Raw genomic sequence first — 18,683 nt, forward strand, 5'->3', positions numbered from 1 at the left:
CTGTATTTCTGGGGCACCTGGGTGGCTCAGTGGTTGACTGTCTGCCTTTGGCTCAGGTTGTGATCCCAGGGTCCTAGGATCCAGTTCCACATCGGCCTCTCCGCAGGGAGCCTGCTTCTGCCTCTGCCTATGTCTCTGCCTCTCTCTCTGTGCCTCTCATGAATAAATAAATAAAATCTTTAAAAATAAAATAAAATAAATCCGTATTTCTGATAATATGGGTAACTTATCTTTTCCTAGGGAAACTTTTTTATTTTAGCCAAGTTTTCTCATTTATTACTAGATAATTAAAATATTCTCTTACAATTGCTTCTGTGTTCCTTTATGTTTGGAATAAATTTTCCTTTCTCATTAAAAAAAAATGTATGCACTACATTACTGTTCTGCTAAATTTCCTCCATATAGAAGGCATTTTCATCCCTTTGAAGTCTCTGGTTCATTTAGCCTACAAAAGTCTACCGATATGAAAAAAAAAAAAACCCACTGCTGCTTTAGACATTCTATTCAGCTGAATAACACAATTAATTGCCTGCTATAAAGGTTTAGAATTATGTTAACTATTGTGGGTCTTACAAGGAAATATAAGACATATCTAGTCAGGATCGCTAATAAAATGATGCTTCATTGTTGGTAAATAATCCAATCATTTAATTTAGTCCAGAAAAGAAAGTACAAACACTGATCTAATAAAAATATTAATTACCACTGGAAGATAACAGACTAACACAGTTCCCAACACATGCTAATGTGGAAAGATAATAACATAACAGGAGGTTATAACATGAGTGCTCTGTTAGATCCTCGCACAATTTAGAAGCTCTTATACAACCTTCAAGTGTCTACATTCCCCAAAGCGGCATACCTAATTAAAATTAATATAAATACTTTGTTGTTGCCCTTTGAAATGCTTTCTAGTTTGGGCAGCACCAATTCTCTGTTGCTAAAAGTGGATTTGGACATGTTACTATGCAGAAGCAAGAAATGAGGAGCATTAGTGGCTTCCTCTGGCTCCTGTCATATAGAAGAGAAAATCCATTTGTGCATTTAAAGAGATTTTTTATCAATTATTACCACTCATCATTTGCACAGGGGATTGTTGCCTTTTTTTTTTTTTAAGAAAAACAAAATGTTCTAAATGTCAGCTTAAGGTATAATCCTACTCATAAAGGTTTCCTTGTAAAATGAGTGACAGAGTATTAATCAGAAAGTTTCACATAGAATCTGTAATCTCCAGTAATAAATACATTTTATTTATTTATTAAAGATTTTATTTATTCATTCATGAGGGACAGAGAGAGAGGCAAAGACACAGGCAGAGGGAGAAGCAGGCTCCATGGAAGGAGCCCAACGTGGGACTCCATCCCTGGTCTCCAGGATTACACCCTGGGATGAAGGTGGCGCTAAACCACTGAGCCACCCAGGCTGCCCTCCAGTAATAGATTTAAATGTTAATACAAAAATGTTCTAAATGGTTATTCCTTTGAAACTTGTTGATAAATTTAAAATATAACCCAAACACTTACTGTGCATTTATTTACTGTATGCAATTTAACATAAAAATAAGTGGTTTTCAATAAATGTATGGACTTTCAAAAGGTTGGTTTCAAATGGTTTTTCTTCACTATATCTAGTTCTTTCTAAAAGCAAATACATGGGATAAAATACAGAAAAAAACAATATGAAATGAAAACAATTAAAAGGGGCTTGAACTTTTCTTTGGCCTTTTTGGTAAGTTAACATTTTAAAATTAACATTTAAGTATGCTAAACATAATATAAGCATACAGTATTAAAAGTTAAATAACCCTAAAAGCCTTGCAATAAAATTATCAGTCCTCTACTCACCTGTACTATTTCCTAGAAGTAAGTACTTCAAACTTTTTACAACTTTTTTTCCAAAATTTGTCGAATATTTCTAAAGGTCACATTTAGTTTTAGATTTACCTACTGGCTTCTTATAATGGCAGCTAAGGATTTCCACATCTGTTTAAATCAATTTCCCTTCATTTATCTTCCTAATATTTCACAAGCTTTGGTTAAAACTTGTTTATAAGATTGTAACTTTTAAATATTGTTTACTGGTGAGCCAAATACTGTACTTCAATTACATTTCCTTTCTTCTACTACATTCTGCTTTTCTTTGGAATCTCAGTTGTATTTAAACTATAGCATCTTCTCTTATGCCCTCCTACAACTCTATAAAATACTTTTCTTTTTAAAATAAAATACCTTTGAAAAACATTCTCCATGTGGTAAAACTATCAAATATTGTCTGAAGTCGTTTTCCTCCTGGAGAGGTTTCCTGGCTGCCCTCTGCCTTCATCTGAATCAGTTACTCTCCAGGTCTATTGCATGAATGTCATCCTGGAACCTCCCTCTGATGGTAATCTGAGAATTCTTTGCACCTCTCCTGGTAGTCAGAATCCTTTTGCTGGATGGCACATAACAGCATCTTTTGGTTTATTCCTTCATTTTAAAGAAATAATTTATCCTTCAGTAGTTTCCTGAAAAATGGTTAAAGAGACTTTTTGTTTGTTTTGATAATTTGGGTGACCAAAATTTTCTTTAGGCTACTTTCCCATTTGATTGATAATGTAGCTGAATAAAAATAACATTCTAGGTCAAATTTTATTTTCCTCAGAATTTTAAAGGCAATATTTCATTATTTTCTAGTCTTCAACGTTACTACTAGGAAGACAAATGTTATTTTTATGATAAATCCTTAATAGGTGACTTATTTTTCTTGCTGGAAGCGTTCAGCTTTAGTGAGCTGAGATTTCATAATTAAGTGCTAAATATTTGTTAGGCCCTTTCAATCTGGACACTCATATCTATGTTCTGGAGAAGTTTTTTTCAGCTTTATTGAGGTATAATTGACATAAAACATTATATAAATCTAAGGAACAGAACATGATGATTTGATACATATATAATACTGCAAAGTGAGTACCACAATAAGGTTAATTACATACTTCATCTGACATAATTACTTTTTTGTTATTGGTATGGTGAGAACATTTAAGGTCTACTCTTTTAACAACTTTCAAGTACAAAATATACTACTGTTAAGTACAGTCACTATGCTTCACATTAGATCCCCAGAACTTAATCCTCTTATAATATCTCATTTTCCCTTCTCCCCAGCCCCTGGAAACCATCAATCTACTGTGTTTTGGGGTTCTGCTTTTTTAGATTTCATATATAAATGAGATCACAAAGTGTTTGTCATTCTCCGGCTTATTTCATTTAGTATAATGCTCTAAAGGTTTATCCATGTTGTCACAAATGGCAGGATTTTCTTCTTTATTATGTATGATTAATATTCCATTGCATGTATACTATATTTTATTTATCCATTCACTCATCAATGGACACTTAGATTGTTTCTGTGTCTTGGTTATTGTAAAAAAGGCTGCAATGAACAAGAAAGTGCAGTTATCTCTTTGAGATCCTGATTTCAATTCCTTTGGATATATACCCAGAAGTAGAATTGCTAGATCATATGGTGGTTCTATTTTCTCTTTTTTGAGGATTCTCCATTCTGTTTTTTATAGTGACTGTACAAATTTGTATTTCCAACAACAGAGGACAAGAGTTCTTTTTTCTTTCTTTTTTAAAAAGATTCATTTATTTATTTAAGAGAGAGAATGAGCAAGCACAAGTGGGGAGAGGGGCAGAGGGAGAAAATCTCAAGTAGATTCCCCATTAAGTGTGGAGCCCAAGGATGCAGGGCTCAATCTCATGACCCTGAGATCATGACCTGAGCCAAAATCATAAGTGGGCCACTCAACCAACTAAGCCACTGAGGTGCCCCAAGAGTTCTCTTTTCTATACATCCTTGCTGTTATTTATCTCATCTTTTAAAAATTGTTTCTTTTATTTTTGATTATTGTAATATAAATGACATATGTTAGTTTCATGTCTATAACACAGATTCAAAAATACTATTATTAAATGTTCACCAAAGTTGTGTAGTCACTTTCTGTCACCATTTGATGTTATTACAATATTATTGACTATACTTCCTATGATGCACTTTCCACTCCATGAATCATTTATTTTATAACTGAAAGTTTGTACGTACCTTGTCTTTCTGATGACAGGCATTCTAACAGGTATGAGGTAATATTTCATTGTGTTTTTGATTTGCATTTCCCTAATGATTGGTGATACTGAGTACCTTTTCATGTATTTTTGTGTCTTCTTTGGAAAAAAGTCAGATCCTTTGCGCATTTAAAAAATCAGATTATTTGTTATTTGCTCTTGAACTTAAGGAGTTCCTTGTGTATTTTGATTATTAAATTTTATCACCTATATGGTTTGTGAATATTTTTTTCCAATTCTTTTTTTGAAAGATTTTATTTATTTGAAGGAGAGTGAGAGAAAGGAGCGGGGGGAGGGGTAAAGAAAGAGGGAGAGGCAGACTCCCTGTTCAGCTGGGAGCCTGACCTGGGGCTCAATTCCTGGGACTCCTGGATCACAACCCTGTGATAAACAGCTGAAAGCAGATGTTTAACCAACTGAGTTACCCGGGCACTCCTATTTTTTCCTATTCTGTAGGCTGACTTTTCATTTTGTTGATTGTTTCTTTTGCTGACTAGGAGCTATTTTGTTTTAATGTTGTCCCACTTGTTGATTTTCACTTTCACTGTTGTGCTTTTGGTATATTCAAAAAAACACTGCCAACACCAATGTCAAGAAGCTTTGCTCTGTGTTTTCTTCTGGGAGATCACAGTTTCAGGTCTAATATTTAAGGCTTTAATCCATTTAGAGTTAATTTTTGTGGTGATTTTAAGACAGAGACACAATTTCATTCTTCTGAATGTGAATATCCAGTTTTCTCAATATTTACTAAAGAGACAATCCTTTCCCCATTGAATATTATTGGATCCTTTGTCAAATATTAGCTGATCATACATGTGTGGGTCTACTTCTGGGGTCTTAATTCTGTTCCATTGGTCTGTGTGTCTATTTTTATGCCAGTACCACAACATTTTGATTACTATAAATTTATAATATAATTTGAAATCAGAAAGTGTGATACCTCCATCCTTGTTCTTTCTCAAGATTGCTTTATCTATACAGGGTCTATTGTGGTTCCATTTGAATTTTAGGATTTTTTTTCTAATTCTGGAAAATTCCACTGGCATTTTGATAAGGATTATATTGAATCTATACATGGATTTATGCAGCATGGACATTTTAAGAATATTTCTTCTTCCAATTCATAAACATGGGTATCTTTCCAATTACTTGCATCGTCTTCAGTTTCTTTCATCAATGTCTTATAATTTTTAGTGTATAGCTCTTTCAGTTCCTTGATTAAGTTATTCCTAAGAATTTTATTGTTTTTGATACTATTGTTATTGGGATTGTTTTCTTTATTTCTTTTTCAGATAGTTCATTGTGAGTGTATTCTGACTTTTGCAATTAACTTTTGTGTGTTGATTTTGTATCCCTGAAACTTAACTGAATTTATAGTTAACAGTTCTGGGGGACAAACTTCAGGATTTTCTATATATAAGGTCATGTCACATGCAAATAGAAACAATTTTACTTTTCTCTTTCCAACTTGGATGCCTTTTTTTTTTCTTGTCTAATCGCTCTGGCTAAAACTTCCAATACTAGGTTGAAAAGGAATGGTGAGATTAGGTACCCTTGTCTGTTTCTGATGTTAGAGGAAAAGTTTTCAACTCTTCACTATTGGGCATGATGTCAGCTGTGGGCTTGTCACATATGGTCTTTACTATGTTGAGGCAAGTTGCTTCTATGTCCATTTTGTTGAGAGGTTTTTTTTTTTAAATTATTTTAGAGAGCGAGATGAGAAGTGAGAGGCAAAGGGAGAGGGAAAGAGAGTCCCAAAAAGACTCTGTGCTGACCCTGAGATCATGACCTGAGCTGAAACCAAGAGTTGGGCACTCAACCACCTGTGCCACTCAGGTGTCCAATTTTTTTTTTAATCATGTTAGGATGTTGAATTCTGTCAAGTGCTTTTTCTGCATCTATTGAGATGATCCTATGATTTCAATGTATCATTTCATTAATGTGGTGTATCACCTTTATGCTGAACAATCCTTGAATTCTAGGAATAAATCCCACTTGTTCATGGTGTATGATCCTTTTAATAAGCTGTTGAATCTGATTTGCTAGTATTTTGTTGAGAATTTTTGCACCTCTATTCATCAGGGATTTTGGTCTGTAGATTTTTTTTTTTTCTGGTATTCAGTCTTCTTAAATGTTCAATAGAATTCACCCATGAAGCCACTTGGTCCTCAGCTTTTGTTGGGAAGTTTTTGATTACTGATTTGCTCTCCTTACTTGTTACTAGTCCGTTTTCTATTTCTTCTTGATTTAGTCTTGGTAAATTGTATGTTTCTATCTAGACTGTCCAATTTGTTGGCATATAATTATTCATACTACTTTCTTATAATCATTTGTATTTCTGTTGTATCAATTGCAATGTTCCCTTTCATCTACAATTTTATTTGAGTTCTCTTCTTTCCTTGGTAAGTCTAGCTAAAGGTTTTTCAATTTTATCTTTTCTAAAAACAAAACAAAACAAAACAAAACAACCCTTCAAATCTTAGTTTACTTTCTTGATCCTTTCTATTGTTTTTCTATCCATTTTCTATATTCTTAGCAGGACTTTATCTCCTTCCTTCTGCTAAATTTGGACTTTGTTCTTTTTCTAGTTCTTTGAGCTATTAAATTCAGTTGAAATTTTTCTTTTTTTTGTAATGCAGGCATTTATTACTGTAAACTTTTCTCTTATAATTGCTTTATTTATTTAATGTTTAATAAATTTTAGCATGCTGTGTTTCCATTTTTTTGTCTCAAGATGCTTTTTAAAAAAATTTCTCTCTTGATTTGTTCTGTGACCCACTGGTTATTCAGGAGTGTGGTGCTTAATTTTCATACATTTGTGAATTTTCCAGCTTTCTTTCTGTTATTGATTTCTAGTTTCAAATAATCATTGTCATAAGAAAAGATATTTCATGTAATTTTAATCTTCTTAAATTTGTTAATACTTATCTTGTAGCTTAACATATGATCTGTCCTGTAGATTGTTCCATATGCACTTGAGAAGAATGTGGATCCTATTTTGTTTTAGGATGGAATATCTGTTGGTGATAAATGTCTGTTAGGTCCATTTGGTCCTAAGTATAAGGACCTAAGTCAAGTCTAATGTGTCTATGTTTTTCTGTTTGGATGATCTATCCAATGTGGAAAGTGGGGTATTGACATCCCTGTTATTATTATATTGCTATTTATCTCTTTAGTTTCATTAATGTTTGCTTTCTATATTTAGGTGTTCTGAAGTTGGGGATACATACATTTACATCTGTCATATGTTCTTAGTTAACTGATCCTTTCATCATTATATAATCACCTTGTCTCATTACAGCTTTTGACTGAAAGTCTATTTTGTCTGATATAAGAATAGCTACCACTGCCATCTTTTGGTTTCCATTTAAGTGGAGTATCTTTTTTTCTATCCCTTTACTTTCTGCCTATATGTGTCCTCAAAGCTAAAGGAAGTCTGTTGTAAGTAACATATTCTTTGATCATTTTTTAACCTATGTAGCCACTTTATATCTTTGATTGAAAAATTTAAACCATTTACATTTAAAGTAATTAATGAGGAGGAGGGGCAAGATGGCGGAAGAGTAGGGTCCCCAAATCACTTGTCCCCACCAAATTACCTAGATAACCTTCAAATCATCGTGAAAATCTATGAATTTGGCCTGAGATTTAAAGAGAGGACAGCTGAAACGCTACAGTGAGAAGAGTTCGTGCTTCTATCAAGGTAGGAAGACGGGGATAAAAGAAATAAAGAAACAAAAGGCATCCAAGGGGGAGGGGTCCCGCGAGGAGCTGGGCTAAGGCCGGGGCGAGTGCCCCCAGGACAGGAGAGCTCCGTCCCGGAGAAGCAGGAGCTGCACCAATCTTCCCGGCAGAAACGCGCCCGCAGGGAGTTGGAGCAGGACTCCAGGAGGGCGGGGATGCCCTCAGGCTCCCGGGGACACTAACAGACACCTGTGCACCCAGGAGAGTGCGCTGAGCTCCCTAAGGGCTGCAGCGCGCATACATTGACCCGGGAGCAGATCGGAGGGGCTCGGGCGCAGCTCCGCGGAGAGGCGGCTGCGTGGCCTAGAGAGCTAATCCAACAGCGCAGGCCCGGGAGCACAGGGCGCCGGGACACAGCCCAGGATCCGGCCTCCCCCTGGACAGGCAGAGGCCGGGAGGGCACAGGACCGCAAGGACACTCCTGCCTGGAGCTGAGCAGATCAGCGGCCCCGCCCCGGAGCCTCCAACCCCTGCAGACGGAGATCTCTGGAGTTACTGCGGGAGCTGACTCCAGGGCTCCAGAGCTGGCCCCGCCACTATGGTTTTCCTCCAGGGGCCTCACGGGGTAAACAACCCCCACTGAGCCCTGCACCAGGCAGGGGGCAGAGCAGCTCCCCCAAGTGCTAACACCTGAAAATCAGCACAATAGGCCCAACCCCCAGAAGACCAGCTTCCAGTTGGACAAGTTCCAGGGGAAGCCAAGGGACTTAAAGTATACAGAATCAGAAGATACTCCCCCGTGGGTTTTTTTTTTTCTTTTTGATTTCTGATTGCTTCCCCCACCCTTTTTTCCCCTTCTTTCTTTTTCTTTCTCTTTTTCTTCTCTTCTTTCCCTTTTTTCTTCCTTTTTTCTTTTTTCTTTTTCTCTTTTCTTTCCTTCTTTCTCTCTCTTTTTCTCCTTTTCCCAATACAACTTGCTTTTGGCCACTCTGCACTGAGCAAAATGACTAGAAGGAAAACCTCAACTCAAAAGAAAGAATCAGAAACAGTCCTCTCTCACACAGAGTTACAAAATCTGGATTACAATTCAATGTCAGAAAGCCAATTCAGAAGCACTATTATACAGCTACTGGTGGCTCTAGAAAAAAGCATAAAGGACTCAAGAGACTTCATGACTGCAGAATTTAGATCCAATCAGGCAGAAATTAAAAAGCAATTGAATGAGATGCAATCCAAACTAGAAGTCCTAATGACAAGGGTTAACGAGGTGGAAGAACGAGTGAGTGACATAGAAGACAAGTTGATGGCAAAGAGGGAAACTGAGGAAAAAAGAGACAGACAATTAAAAGACCATGAAGACAGATTAGGGGAAATAAACGTCAGCCTGAGGAAGAAAAGCCTACGTTTAATTGGGGTTCCCGAGGGCGCCGAAAGGGCCAGAGGGCTAGAATATGTATTTGAACAAATCATAGCTGAAAACTTTCCTAATCTGGGATGGGAAACAGGCATTAAGATCCAGGAAATAGAGAGATCCCCCGCTAAAATCAATAAAACCCGTTCAACACCTCGACATTTAATAGTGAAGCTTGCAAATTCCAAAGATAAAGAGAAGATCCTTAAAGCAGCAAGAGACAAGAAATCCCTGACTTTTATGGGGAGGAGTATTAGGGTAACAGCAGACCTCTCCACAGAGACCTGGCAGGCCAGAAAGGGCTGGCAGGATATATTCAGGGTCCTAAATGAGAAGAACATGCAACCAAGAATACTTTATCCAGCAAGGCTCTCATTCAAAATGGAAGGAGAGATAAAGAGCTTCCAAGACAGGCAGGAACTGAAAGAATATGTGTGTGACCTCCAAACCAGCTCTGCAAGAAATTTTAAGGGGGACTCTTAAAATTCCCCTTTAAGAAGAAGTTCAGTGGAACAATCCACAAAAACAAGGACTGAATAGATATCATGATGACACTAAACTCATATCTTTCAATAGTAACTCTGAACGTGAACAGGCTTAATGACCCCATCAAAAGGCGCAGGGTTTCAGACTGGATAAAAAAAAAAAACCGTCTATTTGCTGTCTACAAGAGACTCATTTTAGACAGAAGGACACCTACAACCTGAAAATAAAAGGTTGGAGAACCATTAACATTCGAATGGTCCTCAAAAGAAAGCAGGGGTAGCCATCCTTATATCAGATAAACAAAAATTTACCCCGAAGACTATAGTGAGAGATGAAGAGGGACACTATCTCATACTTAAAGGATCTATCCAACAAGAGGACTTAACAATCCTCAATATATATGCCCCGAACTGTGGGAGCTGCCAAATATTTAAATCAATTAATAACCAAAGTGAAGAAATACTTAGATAATAATACACTTATACTTGGTGACTTCAATCTAGCTCTTTCTACCCTCGATAGGTCTGCTAAGCACAACATCTCCAAAGAAACGAGAGCTTTAAATGATACACTGGACCAGATGGATTTCACAGATATCTACAGAACTTTACATCCAAACTCAACTGAATACACATTCTTCTCAAGTGCCCATGGAACTTTCTCCAGAATAGACCACATATTGGGTCACAAATCGGGTCTGAACCGATACCAAAAGATTGGGATCATCCCCTGCATATTCTCCGACCATAATGCCTTGAAATTAGAACTAAATCACAACAAGAAGTTTGGAAGGACCTCAAACACATGGAGGTTAAGGACCATCCTGCTAAAAGATGAAAGGGTCAACCAGGAAATTAAGGAAGAATTAAAAAGATTCATAGAAACTTATGAGAATGAAGATACAGCCATTCAAAATCTTTGGAATGCAGCAAAAGCAGTCCTAAGGGGGAAATACATTGCAATACAAGCATCCATTCAAAAACTGGAAAGAACTCAAACACAAAAGCTAACCTTACACATAAAGGAGCTAGAGAAAAAAGAGCAGATGGACCCTACACCCAGCAGAAGAAGAGAGTTAATTAAAATTCGAGCAGAACCCAACGAAATCGAGACCAGAATAGCTGTGGAACAGATCAACAGAACCAGGAGTTGGTTCTTTGAAAGAATTAATAAGATAGATAAACCATTAGCCAGCCTTATTAAAAAGAAGAGAGAGAAGACTCACATTAATAAAATCATGAAAGAGAAAGGAGAGGTCACTACCAACACCAAGGAAATACAAACGGTTTTAAAAACATATTATGAACAGCTATATGCCAATAACTTAGGTAATCTAGAAGAAATGGACGCATTCCTGGAAAGCCACAAACTACCAAAACTGGAACAGGAAGAAATAGAAAACCTGAACAGGCCAATAACCAGGGAGGAAATTGAAGCAGTCATCAAAAACCACCCAAGACACAAGAGTCCAGGGCCAGATGGCTTCCCTGGGGAATTCTATAAAACATTTAAAGAAGAAATCATACCTATTCTACTAAAGCTGTTTGGAAAGATAGAAAGAGATGGAGTACTCCCAAATTCATTCTATGAGGCCAGCATCACCTTAATTCCAAAACCAGACAAAGACCCCACCAAAAAGGAGAATTACAGACCAATATCCCTGATGAATATGGATGCAAAAATTCTCAACAAGATACTAGCCAATAGGATCCAATAGTACATTAAGAAAATTATTCACCATGACCAAGTGGGATTTATCCCCGGGACACAAGGCTGGTTCAATACTCGTAAAACAATAAATGTGATTCATCATATCAGCAAGAGAAAAACCAAGAACCATATGATCCTCTCATTAGATGCAGAAAAAGCATTTGACAAAATACAGCATCCATTCCTGATCAAAACTCTTCAGAGTGGAGGGATAGAGGGAACGTTCCTCAACATCTTAAAAGCCATCTACGAAAAGCCCACAGCAAATATCATTCTCAATGGGGAAACACTGGGAGCCTTTCCCCTAAGATCAGGTACAAGACAGGGATGTCCACTCTCACCACTGCTATTCAACATAGTACTGGAAGTCCTAGCCTCAGCAATCAGACAACAAAAAGACATTAAAGGCATTCAAATTGGCAATGAAGTCAAACTCTCCCTCTTCACCGATGACATGATACTCTACGTAGAAAACCCAAAAGCCTCCACCCCAAGATTGCTAGAACTCATACAGCAATTTGGCAGCACGGCAGGATACAAAATCAGTGCCCAGAAATCAATGGCATTTCTATACACGAACAATGAGATGGAAGAAAGAGAAATTAAGGAGTCAATCCCATTTACAATTGTACCCAAAAGCATAAGATACCTAGGAATAAACCTAACCAAAGAGGTAAAGGATCTATACCCTAAAAACTATAGAACACTTCTGAAAGAAACTGAGGAAGACACAAAGAGATGGAAAAATATTCCACGCTCATGGATTGGCAGAATTAATATTGTGAAAATGTCAATGTTACCCAGGGAAATTTACACTTTTAATGCAATCCCTATCAAAATACCATGGACTTTCTTCAGAGAGTTAGAACAAATTATTTTAAGATTTGTGTGGAATCTGAAAAGACCCCGAATAGCCAGGGGAATTTTAAAAAAGAGAACCATGTCTGGGGGCATCACAATGCCATATTTCAGGTTGTACTACAAAGCTGTGGTCATCAAGACAGTATGGTACTGGCACAAAAACAGCAGACACATAGATCAATGGAACAGAATAGAGAACCCAGAAGTGGACCCTGAACTTTATGGTCAACTAATATTCGATAAAGGAGGAAAGACTATCCATTGGAAGAAAGACAGTCTCTTCAATAAATGGTGCTGGGAAAATTGGACATCCACATGCAGAAGAATGAAACTAGACCACTCTCTTGCACCATACACAAAGATAAACTCAAAATGGATGAAAGATCTATATGTGAGACAAGATTCCATCAAAATCCTAGAGGAGAACACAGGCAACACCATTTCTGAACTCGGCCACAGTAACTTCTTGCAAGATACATCCACGAAGGCAAAAGAAACAAAAGCAAAAATGAACTATTGGGACTTCATCAAGATAAGAAGCTTTTGCACAGCAAAGGATACAGTCAACAAAACTAAAAGACAACCTACAGAATGGGAGAAGACATTTGCAAATGACGTATCAGATAAAGGGCTAGTTTCCAAAATCTATAAAGAACTTATTTATCTCAACACCAAAGAAACAATCCAATCATGAAATGGGCAAAAGACATGAACAGAAATCTCACAGAGGAAGACATAGACATGGCCAACATGCACATGAGAAAATGCTCTGCATCACTTGCCATCAGGGAAATACAAATCAAAACCACAATGAGATACCACCTCACACCAGTGAGAATGGGGGAAATTAACAAGGCAGGAAACCACAAATGTTGGAGTGGATGTGGAGAAAAGGGAACCCTCTTACACTGTTGGTGGGAATGTGAACTGGTGCAGCCACTCTGGAAAACTGTGTGGAGGTTCCTCAAAGAGTTAAAAATAGACCTGCCCTACGACCCAGCAATTGCACTCTTGGGGATTTACCCCAAAGATTCAGATGCAATGAAACGCCGGGACACATGCACCCCTATGTTTCTAGCAGGAATGTCAACAATAGCCAAACTGTGGAAGGAGCCTCGGTGTCCATCGAAAGATGAATGGATAAAGAAGATGTGGTTTATGTACAATGGAATATTACTCAGCCATTAGAAACGACAAATACTCACCATTCGCTTCAACGTGGACGGAACTGGAGGGTATTATGCTGAGTGAAGTCAGTCAATCAGAGAAGGACAAACAGTGTATGTTCTCCTTCATTTGGGGAATATAAATAATAGTGAAAGGGAATATAAGGGAAGGGAAAAGAAATGTGTGGGAAATATCAGAAAGGGAGACAGAACATAAAGACTCCTAACTATGGGAATCGAACTAGGGGTGGAGGAAGGGGAGGAGGGCGGGGGGTGGGGGTGAATGGGTGACGTGCACTGAGGGGGACACTTGATGGGATGAGCACTGGGTGTTATTCTGTATGTTGGTAAATTGAACACCAAAAAAATTAATTTATTAAAAAAATAAAAAAGTAATTAATGATAGGGCAGAATTAATTCTTGCCATTAAAAAAAAACCTGTTTTCCAAAAATATATATATATATATTTCTTGGCTCTTTCTGTAGTTCCTTTATTCCTGTCCTCAGCTCTCTTGTCTTTCTTTGTGAATTGATGTTTTCCCATAGTGGTATGCTTTGATTCCCTTCTCTTTATTTTGCATGTATCTACTGTAGGTTTTTGCTTTCTGGTTACATGAAGCTTACATAAAACATCTTATAACTGTAACAGCCTATTTAAGAGGATTACAACTCAACTTCAATTCCATACAAAATCTCTACCCTTTTACACAACCCCTCCCTCTTTACATTTTTTATGTTCCAATTTATATTTTTTTATATTATGTAACCATTAGCAAATTATATTAGCTACAGTTACTTTTTCATGTTTCAAATTTTTATTTAAATTCTAGTTAGTTACCATATAGTGTAATACTGGTTTCAGGAGTAGAATTTAGTGACCTGTAACTTACATACAACACCCAGTACTCATCACAACAAGTGCCCTCCTTAATATCCATCACTCATTTAGCCCATCCTCCACCTATCTCTCCTCCAGCAACCCTCAGTTTGTTCTCTATAGTTAAGCACCTCTTATGGTTTGCCTCCCTCTCTCTATTTTTCTTCCCTTATGTTCATCTGTTTTGTTTTCTTAAATTCCATATATCAGTGAAACCATTTGGTATATATAATATATATATAACCTCTTTTTATCCATTCATCAGTCAAAGGATATTCAGGTTCTTTCCATAATTTGGCTATTGTTGATAACACTGCTATAAACATCAGGGTGCATATGCCCCTTCAAATCAGTATTTTTGTATCTCCTGGGTAAATACCTAGTAGTGCAACTGCTGGGTCATAGAGTAGTTCTATTTTTAACTTTTGAGGAACCTCCATGCTATTTTGCAGAGTGGCTGCATCAATTTGCATTCCTACCAGCAGTATTCCCTTTCCTCCACATCCTAGCCAACACCTGTTTCCTGTGTTGATTTTAGACATTCTGATTGGTGTGAGGTGATATCTCACTGTAGTTTTGATTTCTATTTCCCTGATGATGAGTGATATTAAGCATCTAGATGTCTTCTTTGGAAAAGTGTCTATTCATGTTTTCTGCCCAATTCCTAACTGAATTATTTCTTTTTTGAGTGTTGAATTTGATACTTTTTTTTTATAGATTGTGGATACTAACCCTTTATCAGATATGTCATTTGCAAATATCTTCTCTCATTCTGAAGGCTGCCTTTTACTTTTGTTGTTTCCTTCACCATGCAGAAGTTTTTATCTTGATAAGGCCTCAGCAGTTCATTTTTTCTTCTGTTTCCCTTGCCTCCAGAGATATGTCTAGTAAGGAGCTGCTATGGCTAGTGTCAAAGAGGTTTCTGCCTGTGTTCTCCTCTAGGGTTTTAGGTCTCACATTTAGGTCTTTGATCCATTTTGAATTTATTTTTGTGTATAGTGTAAGAAAGCAGTCTAGCTTCATTCTTCTGCATGTTGTTGTCCAGTTTTCCCAACATCATTTATTGAAGAGACTACCTTTTTTCCATTGGATATTCTTCCTGCTTTGTCAAAGATTAGTTGACCATATAGCTGTGGGTCCATTTGTAGGTTTTCTATTCTGTTCCATTGATCTATGTGCCTATTTTTGTGTTAGCTATAGTTATTTTAAATTTTTCTGTCCCTTAACCTTTTTTTTAAATTTGTTTTTTATTGGTGTTCAATTTACCAACATACAGAATAACCCCCAGTGCCCGTCACCCATTCACTCCCACCCCCTGCCCTCCTCCCTTTCTACCACCCCTAGTTCGTTTCCCAGAGTTAGCAGTCTTTACGTTCTGTCTCCCTTTCTGATATTTCCCACACATTTCTTCTCCCTTCCCTTATACTCCCTTTCACTATTATTTATATTCCCCAAATGAATGAGAACATATAATGTTTGTCCTTCTCCGATTGACTTACTTCACTCAGCATAATACCCTCCAGTTCCATCCACGTTGAAGCAAATGGTGGGTATTTGTCATTTCTAATAGCTGAGTAATATTCCATTGTATACATAAACCACATCTTTTTTATCCACTCTTAACCTTTTTAAAAAAAGATTTTATTTATTTGTGAGAGACACAGAGCGAAAGGCAGAGACATAAGCAGAGGGAGAGGCAGGCTCCCCATGGGGAGCCCGATGCAGAACTCGATCTCAGGACCCTGGGATCATGACCTGAGCCAAAGGAAGACGCTCAACCACTGAGCCACCCAGGTGTCCCATGTCCCTTAATCTTTATACTAGAGTTATAAACCACCACACTACAGTATTGGAGTATTCTGAATTTGACTATATACTTACCTTTACCATTGTGTTTTATCTTTCCATCAGTTTTCATGCTACTAATTTGTTTTTTTGTTTTTTTTTTTTTCATTTCAGCTTAAAGAACTTGCAGCATTTCTTGTAAGGCAGATCTGGTAGTTTTGAACTCTCTCAGCTTTTGTCGGGGAAAATCCTTATATCTCCTTTATTTCTGGAAGGACAACTTTCCTGGGTAAAGTATTCTTGGCTAGCAGGACTTTTTTTCCTTTCAGCATTTTGAATATGTCATCCCACTCTCTCCTGGCCTGCAAGGTTTCTGTTAAGAAATATGCTCATAGCCTTATGGGGGTTTCCTTGTAAGTGACAAGCTTCTTTTTTCTTGTTGCTTTCATGATTCTTTGATTTTTAGACAGTTTTATTGTAATGCTTTGGAGAAGGATCTCTTTGAGGATTGAAATTGTTTGGAGACCTATGAATAATATCATGAACTTGGATGTCCAAATCTCTCCCCAGAAGCCACTATCACTTTAAATAAGCTTTCTGCCCCTTTCTCCTTCTCTTCTTTGGTACTCTAATAATGTGTAGATTAATTATCTTAATGGTGTCTTAAAAATCTCACAGGATTTCTTCAATCTTTTTTCTTTTTTCTCCTTCAACTTGATAATTTCAATTTACCTGTCTTTGAATTCACAGATTCTCCTGTTTGGTCCATTCTAATATTGAAGCTCTCTATTGAATTTTTCATTTTTTGTATCCTTCAGCTTCAAATTTTATTTGGTTATTTTTTATGTTTCCTTTTTGTTGAACTTTTCATTTTGTTCTTATTTACCTGATCTTGTTGAATTGTTTTTCTGTGAGAGATATAAGCTCTCTAAGCATCTTCAGAACAGTTATTTTGAATTATCAGGAAATTTGTTTATTTCCATTTCTTTAGGGTCATTGAAAGTTTAATGTGTTCCTCTGGTGGTATCATGTTTCTTTAATTATTCATGACTCCTCTACTATTGAATAATTATCTGTGCATGTGAAGAGCAGTCATTTCTTCCAGAACATATTTGGCTGACTTAGAAGTGAGGAAAGACCTTCACCAATGGGTGGGGGTATGCCAGGGAATGCTGTGACTTTGGGTCTAGTGGTGCAGGGTGCCATATCCATGTGGCAGCTCTGGGCCCAGGAATGTGTATCTCACTGGTTTAGGCCATGTGGGTCCACAACAGCAACAACCATGTGATCCTTGTGAAGAGCTGCAGAAAGTCCACAGTGTCTGCAATGATTGCTGGGGTCCTCAGTAGCTCTTCCAAGTCCAGCAGCTAGGAATATGAGCAGAGAGCAGTGGTGGCCAGAGGTAGTAGTGTGTATCCTCAGCTGCAGGTACCTGCAAAGTGTCAGGGGAAAGCTGAAGACACAGAGGTAAGGTAAGGGCTGGGACCAGCAGAAGAGGCTGATGCCAATTGCACATGCATTAGCAACTGCAGGGGCCCTGGTTGTTGGCATGCATTTGTGCAGCTCTAGAGGCAGTGAAGACTGGGACAGGAGTTGGGTTGGCAGTATGCAGATACATACTTGCAGGGGCTAGCTTTAGGTGAGCCCAGTGATGCAGGCCATTGACAAATGTCAAGGGCAGATATGGGCCCATAAGCGGCTGTGGGGGGCCTTGGCTGCTGTATACACTTCTCTGTCTACAGGAGTTCACCATGGGAGCATGCACAACAATGGAGGCCAGTGATGGAAGTCAGGCCAGCAGTGTGCAGGTATACAGTTGCATGGGCTAGGCATGAACATATACATAACTGTGAGTGTCAGCCTTGGGAGTCTAGGCTGGCATATTACATATTCATAGCCACAGAGGCTACAGCTGGCTGCTGCATATTTCATGCCCCAGCAAGGGGTAGGGAGAGAGCATGAGATGGTCAGGGGGTTGGCATCTGTGAATGCAAAGTCCTATGGAGTGAAAAACTTGGTAAAAAAAAAATCTGCAGGGGTTCTGTGGCAGCTTTGCTGGCCATTGGTTTCTTCAAAGGTGAGAGATGCTGGGGTCCTCTGTGAGCAGTCTGCTGGGATCCATGACGAGGTCCTCAGGGATGAAAGCTGAGGGAGTTTGCAGCATCTATAAGGATTGTTGAAGTCCAGCATTAAAGGATGCTGGGATCCTATGTAGAGCAGCCCAGTTGGAACCATGGTCACTCTCGCTGTATGGCTGACATGGGTAGCCCCTACCCTTTTCCTTGGTCCTACCTATCTCTAGATGTATCAACTTTGCCAGTCTCTAGGTGGGGTAAAACTAAAGTGGGTCTTTGTACAGTGGCCTAAAGGGCTGGGAAGCTGGTAGCTCAAGGACTCAAGGAGAACTCCTTTAGGACAGGGAGTTCTTTCTTTTCTTTTCTTTTCTTTTTCTTAAGATTTTTCTTTTATTTATTTATTCATAAGAGACACAGAGAGACAGAGAGACAGAGACACAGGCAGAGGGAGAAGCAGGCTCCCTACGAGGAGCCTGATGTGGGACTTGATCCCATGACTCCAGGATCACACTCCAGGCCAAAGGC

The 18,683-nt window shown here is 38.1% G+C and overlaps 1 protein-coding gene across 11 annotated transcripts in view; it reads right to left on the minus strand.

The window, feature by feature from the left end:
- The window catches only part of DOCK3 (dedicator of cytokinesis 3), a 504,793-nt gene that overhangs the window by 168,024 nt on the left and 318,086 nt on the right, over positions 1-18,683 (minus strand). The window contains exon 1 of one of the 11 annotated variants that reach the window (XM_038566323.1): positions 2,229-2,459. The exons of the other annotated variants lie outside the window; for them this stretch is intronic. The gene's annotated coding sequence lies outside the window, so the exon portion shown is untranslated. Of the gene's footprint in view, positions 1-2,228; positions 2,460-18,683 lie in introns of those variants that run through there. 11 annotated transcript variants of the gene reach the window in all.

Source organism: Canis lupus, chromosome 20, assembly GCF_011100685.1.
Source record: "Canis lupus familiaris isolate Mischka breed German Shepherd chromosome 20, alternate assembly UU_Cfam_GSD_1.0, whole genome shotgun sequence".
NCBI lineage: Eukaryota > Metazoa > Chordata > Mammalia > Carnivora > Canidae > Canis > Canis lupus.